The sequence below is a fragment of the Hippocampus zosterae genome, chromosome 1 (genome assembly GCF_025434085.1).
Source record: "Hippocampus zosterae strain Florida chromosome 1, ASM2543408v3, whole genome shotgun sequence".
NCBI classification, from domain to species: domain Eukaryota; kingdom Metazoa; phylum Chordata; class Actinopteri; order Syngnathiformes; family Syngnathidae; genus Hippocampus; species Hippocampus zosterae.
Window position 1 is genome coordinate 16,119,801 of NC_067451.1, and position 7,408 is coordinate 16,127,208.

A 7,408-nucleotide genomic window follows, 5' to 3' on the forward strand; every position below is an offset into this window, starting at 1 on the left:
GATTAAATAATAATAAATATGATAATAAAATAACGACGGAACAATTGAGCAGACAAGTGTCGCATCGCTTTTGATCACTTAAAAAGCAGGAGCCATACCAGATCTACTAACTGTTGTGTTTCCTACACTGTCTACCTAATTGGGACATGAATACCCTCAATTTCTGCAGTTAAAGCACATGTTTGTTTCAAATCTATTGTGGTGGTGTTTACAGTCGAAAAGATGAGTATGGTGTCAAAGTCCTAAAGGTCGACTTGAAAAATATCTTTTGTGACACCAGTCCTGGGATTATTATTTTTGACACACCTCATCTGTGCATGCCAATGCGTGTACATTTCTTACAATTTGTGTGCGCCCATGGTGATGTATGTTTTTTTTTTTGTTTGTTTCCTGTCTCTTACAACTACATATGGGTGCAAGAAAATGAGAATATTGAAAGTCCATTTATTTCCAAAAGGGAATTACTGTGGGTCTTAATTGTATGTGGCCAAAACATGCTTAATTCAAATTAAACTGACATGACAAAAACAATATCATGGCAATTTTAATGTTGCGATATTGGCATTATCGGTACAAGTGACAGGGATGACCGTAGCCTTGAGAGAATTGTCAAGCAATGGTGGTTCAGATATTTCGAGGGGAGCTTCATAAGGAGTGGACTGAGCTTGATGTCAGTGCATCAAGAACCACCTCATACGGACATCTACGTTTGGGGTGGTGGTAGAAGACCCAAAAAGCAGGGACGCGAGAGAAGCAGGGTGGACTGAACAAAAAAATATTAACAAAACAAAAATACATGCAGGAATACACTGGAAAAACAAACTCAAAAACACGAACCAAGTCCCAAAAAACACAAGAAACCAAAGTAACAAATAAAAACCCATGACAGTAAAACAAAACATGACAGCAACAACTGGTTTCTGTCAGTCTTTGTTGGATACTAAGACTGACAGAAACCAGGGAACTAAATCCAAGCAAACTGATAAGAAAACCAGGAAGACCGAGACAAGACACAAATGGTTGAGGGAGCTGATTGGTTAACACAAGGGACCCGGATGATAAGAACAAGTGATAACAAAACCTAACAAGGAAGACAAAAAAGGCACACAAGGGTACAAAACCAAATCAAATCTAAACCAAAACAGAATCATGGCGAAAAGTACTGCTCAGTTGCACAGTGGTGCCAAGTTGAGTGTCTTTTCTCAAGTCCAGAGTAAACACGGCTACCTTCCAGGAAATTTTAGCGCGCTTCATGCTTCAAGTTGTCGACGAGCTTTGTGGGGGAAAATAATTTTATTTTCCATTAGGATTTGGCACCTGCCCACAAATCCAAAGCTACCAATTAGCCGTTTTGAGAACCGTGAAATAACAGTGGTTGATGGACCAGCAAACTCACCTGACTTGAACCCCTTTGAAAAATGGATGTGGTATTGTCAAGAGGAGAATGAGGAAGAGAAACCCTAAAAGGTAGACGATCGGCTCCCCGATAACAAAGCATCTTGGTCTACTATAACACCTAACTTACCTTAACTGTGCCATGGGCTGAACACCTTTGTTCACACCACCTTGATGCTGTCATTAATGCAAAAGGAAGCCCAACAAAGCACTGAGGGAATACTACTTGAATATATTTCAGAAGGCCAACATTTCTGTGTTTAGGTTCCTTGCTTGTTGGCCACATGGAGTATTCTAAAAACGGGCTTTTTTGTCTTTCTGCCACAATCCTAAAAGTTGAAACAAATAATGAACTTTCACTTTGTGTGTGGTGAACTAATGTACAGGTAGGTTCCACTTTTTGAAACTGTTGAAATAAATGGACTTTACCTTGATATTCCAAATTGGCGGCCACATGTAGTTGTGTGTACGTGTGCGTGCGTGGGTACATGGTGCTCTCCCATTATTCCATGCTGCTCCCACGCTTCCTCCATGGACCACATGATCCATCAGCCTCAGGACTGTCAATGTGCAGGAACATACGCAAACATGTTTACATAATACTACTTTAGAAACCCATGTCTGTGTTTTTTTGTGGGGGGGCTAGGGGTGGGAGGGGAGCTTCTTGTGTCTTCTGTTCAGGCCCCTTGAATTTGCATCATGACATTTGGTTGGCATGGCTGTCATAATTTCCCCTCTGAAGCCAGTTTGACTTTGGTAGTCGTGCCCGTCAAGGTTAGACTCACAAACAAATCTCAAGAAGCCTTGCCAGAAAAGACACAGGAAGTTTGCTATTTTAGTTTAAAGCTGCTATTTGAGATTTCGCCCTTAACTTTCAATTTTGGGAGGGTTCAAAATGACCTATTGAATAGCACTTCCTGTCATTCACAAACAGTGGGTGGACAAAAGTTATGAGACATGCCTTATAATCAATCACTTAATCGTGAACAGGATGTCCGTCAAGCAGACATTTTGGAGAGGTCAGTTTGAAAACTGGGTAACGGCGGGGCATTTCCCCTCCTGTAAGATCCACAAAGGCATGCACTTTTTACCACTTGGAGGTGTCCAAATACTTTTGTCCATTTAGTGAAGTTTCACTTTTGATGGATTCTTGCATTACTTTTTTGATTTGTATTTGTTGTGGTTTCTGTCAAGCTGTGAGCTCATCTGTGTGTGAGGCACGAGCACTTTGACGCGCGCACACACACACACACATACGCAATCACGATATGAAAGAAAATGTTAAAATTTTATTCATTCAATTAATTTCCATTGAATTTTTTTGGGGGGGGCTTTGGAATTAATTTTTGTTGTCGTTTTTTTTTTTTTCCTGATGAAAACAAAGTGAGTGAGTGAGTGAGTGAGTGAGCGAGTGAGTCAGAGCAGCATTGAAAATAATGTAAATAAAAAGAGATTTTATTGACACCCGCTCTACATTCTCAATGTGGATATTTATGTCATGTTTGGGGTGGTGGTAGAAGACCCAAAAAGCAGGGACGCAAGAGAAGCGGGGTGGACTGAACAAAAAAAATATTAACAAAAAAATACTTGCAGGAAAAATACACTGGAATAAACGAACTCAAAAACACGAACAAAGTCCCGAAAACCACAAGAAACCAAAGTAACAAACAAAAACCCATGAGAGTAAAACAAAACATGACAGCAACAACGATCCAACAGAGACGGACAGAAACCAGAGAAGTAAAGACAAGCAAAGTGACGAGACAAGAAGAAACACCTGGGCAAGCCACAAAGGGTTGAAGGAGCTGATTGGTTCAACACAAGGGACCCGGGTGACAAGAACAGGTGGAGACAAAAAAGGCACATGAGGGAACCAAACCAAATGTCATCTTAACATAATCAGAAAAAAATGCAATATATTTGTAAAGCAGGCTTAAAAAGCTCATTTGAATCACTACGCTTACCCGGTCTGAACCCCCAATTTGAAACCCTAGATTAACATTTTTGACTGAAAACCCTTGTTCCAAAGGCAAACCAAAACCTAACCTTGTCTTAAATCCTAAACCTTACTTGAACCCAAAACCCAAGGTTGTAACCCTCGTAAGAAACCCTGCTAGAAACACAAATTTAAAACCCAATCTTTGGCTTGAAACATGCTTGAAATTAACCTTAGCTTGAAACCTTAATTTGAAATGACAACCCTTCTTTAAAAACCTAATATTGTGTGGAAACTCTAACGGTAGCCGCTAACCCAGGCTTGAAACCCGAATACCCGACTGTGTCGTCAAACCCTAAGTTTGAAAACTTAATTTGAATTGATAGACCTCGCTTGAAACCCTAACCTTTGCTTCAAACTCAAATTTGAAATCATAACCTATGTTTGAAAGGAAACTCTAACACTGACCCTTGTTGAAACTAATTTCTAAGACCAATGCTTTTATTTGAGATTGCAACCCTTGTTTGAATCCCTACCCATTATTTGAAACTACTAAAACTGTAAACCTTTCAATCCTGGGTTAGGGTTTCCATAAGATTCCAATTCAAATTCTGTCTTGAAACCCTATTTTAAAATCCTGATTAGAAACCCTAATCTTGACTAACCGCTAAAACGCTAGCCATTATTCCATCATCCTCCCCAAAGCTTTTAATATGAAATGTAATCATAGTGAAGGAGAGGAGGCCAGGATGAATACAACATTTCCCCTCGCTCCCCCCGCCCTGACATTTGAGATGTGCTTCGCGGTGGACAAAAGGTGGCTGTGTTGACTAACAGTGAATGAAATGCACCGCGTGACACTGGCATTTGCACAGAGGAGTGCAGCTGGAATCCGCATACAAGATTCCTCCACTATTCTACCTTTGGAAGAGAAAGTGAAAGTAAAAGGCAAGTGATTAATGAGAGGTGAGGTTTGCACAGCGGAGTACTGACAGCGAGTCATATTGACAGAAGCCTGACATTAAAAACTGATCATAAAAAAATGAGATTCACTGCTAAAGGGAACACTTAACACAATGCAACTCACACACAGGCTCAACAAACGATTGACTTGATTTATTGTTTGACAAACATGTTTTTTGTGATACAAACCATCACACTAACTTGTTTAACATTCAGGTTTCTCCAGGAAAAAAAGGGACAGAAGTGATTTCAAACGTGAGCAATGAGTCAACTCGCAATAATGAAGTAACAGGACGAGCTCGTAGTGTCAGGTTTTGCGAGGTGGTAGTGTAGTTGGATGACCGCAAAAAAGCAGGGAGGCAGGGAGGAGGAGGGTGGCGTGACCAAAGATGTATTTATCAAAAATGCAATCAGGAGAACACTGGAGAAACGAGAAACTCACTCAATAAGTCAAACAAAGTCCTGAAAACCACAAGTCCACAAAGTAACAAACAAACAAAACAAACTATGACAAAAAGAAAACATGACACATGCACAGAGACACACACACAATGATCCGACACCAACTGCTACAATGACACAAGTGTGCCACTGCAGGAGGAGCCCTACAGTGCCACCTGTTGGTCACAAACAGAACCACCCGAACAAGTAGAACTGATTAAAACATCTGATTAACCTTTAAAGGAAGTTTGGAGATCAAAGTTATCACAGCCATACACGAATCTGGGGATAGGGATATAGCCAGGAAGTACTGGTCAATGGCCACCCTTCCACAAGTCTCCGAAGTGCTTGAAAAGCTAAGCAACTACTCAACCATCGAAAATCCAACCAATTCCAATTAAAACTTTTGAAATTGTCATAGTTCTGTTTGTTTGTCTCTGAGTAGGCGGGATCGGATGGCGTCACCTCCAGCTCCGTACCTGCTCATCATTATGAGTTGTCATCAATGGACGATTAAGAACTGCACTTGCTGTCCAATTATCAGCTTTGCTCACGACTCTCATACCAATTGCTTGTATTTTCTCGATGTTCCTGATTTTGCTTCCAAGTTCCCTTGTCACGTTTTTACATTTCTGTATTTTGCTCTCGTAAGTACTATACCATAGGGATGCTTTCTTATAAGCCTTCTGTGGATGAATGTTGAGAATTATCACTCATGCTAAAACATTTAAAGCCATGCATGTGGCTGCGATTGGCTGGCAACCAGTTCAGCATGTACTCCGCCTACTGTCCAAAGACAGCTGGGATGGGCTCCAGCATGCCTGCGACTCTTGTGAGGATAAGTGGATTACAAAGTGGATGGATGGATGCATCTGGCTTTTGTGATGTCAATATCAAATAAATGCATTAAAATGAATGTATTTATAGGTCTACAGTAGTTGTTCTAAAGTATATTCGAGCGCTATTTTTCAATCATGACAAAAAAAACTAAATGCATTTTGTTTTGTACTGTCTGACTCATGTCATTCTTTTTTATCTGTGGTTTTATGTGGACAGCAAAACTATCTGTTTCACAAATATTAAATTAATTTGTCTGCCTGTGGCAAATTAAAGTGCATTTTAAAAGTGTCTGGAAAACACATTGGCATTGCGAAGAGAGACAAAAACAGGCACTTCCCAGCTACTTCATCATCATCATTTGCTCCATGGATCAGGCATTGTGTCTCAAAATAGCTCTAAGAAACTTGCATTCACATTTTATATTCTTATTATTTTATATAAGACAATCTTCCCCTTTTCAGTGTACTCATTGGGAGAGAATAAATGATGAAATACAAAGGAGTAAACAACAACATTATGATGATTCAATTTGTATTCAGATTCAGAATGGAACATTTTAATGTACCAAGTGAGATACAACAGAAGATGCATGTGGTGTTTATGATGCTGCTATGATGAAGCTGTTGCAAACCATTTTATATCCGTTGGTGTTTGCCACAGCAAGATGTCACATTTTTTTCAAGCAAATGTAGTCTTAATGATAAAATGTTTCACTGTAATGGGGAAACTAGCCATTCCAACCAAAATCAAAATCAAAATCAAATCATATCAAAATATATCATCTATACGCCAGACTGTGTACCCTTTTGGTGAACAAATCGTGTTTCTAGGCAGGGAAATTAACATTTTTATGACAATGTGCATTTTTTAGGAGAAAATGTACTGTTTACCCGTTTAAATATTCCAGGTTGTAATGAGAAAGCAGAATCTGAAAAGCAACCATGAATGGTGCCATACAGCCTTTAGAGAGGCAAAACATAACTAACGTAGCCTTTTGTGAGCAGTTTTAACGGGAAAATATGCATTTAAATGGCAAACGACCAGAATAATCTTATAATTTTTTTAATTGTCTTTTTCCATTCAGGGTCTGTATTTCCATTAGGTCGCCATTGTCGAGTGACTTCAGATTGAGGTCGGTCGGTGAATTCGGTTACCCCCCCGATTTGTAATTCAGACCTCAAAGGTGCGTTCTCATGTACGGTTTCAAGTAGCACAGTGTAATTCCGTATACGCGGTTTCACACAACGCTAAAATTATCATCAAAAATGTTTTTCTTGTGAAATTTTGGGGGGAGGGGTGGAATCCTGCGTCATGTTTTGAATGGGAGGGTGAGCAGGTACATCTGGAGGACAAATGTGAAAATTAAAAGCCTGGCATTTTTTTCATGAGTGTGTTCCCCGACCCCCCCCCGCCCCCCACACACACACACACTAGTGCAGCCTTTTCTTGAGCTACAGTATCCTTGGGGGTATCCAAGTCTCCTTGGGGCTTTCTCTGTAACACCTTAAAATGCCCGAAGATGGCGCTAAATTCCAGGCTAAAATGACGGGTAAAAGTGAAAATTCCTTGAAGTGATACATCTCGGCTAGGTATGAGAACTTTGTACGTCAGGGTGTTGCCTGGGTTGCACGCAGATGTTACAGAGCGCTGGCTCATAAATATGTATGTTTTTGCTCTGCTGAGTTGTATTAATTCAAAGGGGAATGCTTTAAGGTGAGTTTGAAATGACAGGGACATCTTTTGTGTGTACAGTGTTTACCATTGTAGACTGCTCGAAGGAACAGAAATGACGAAAAATATGAGCCCAAATTTTGAAAATATTGTCATGTAAGT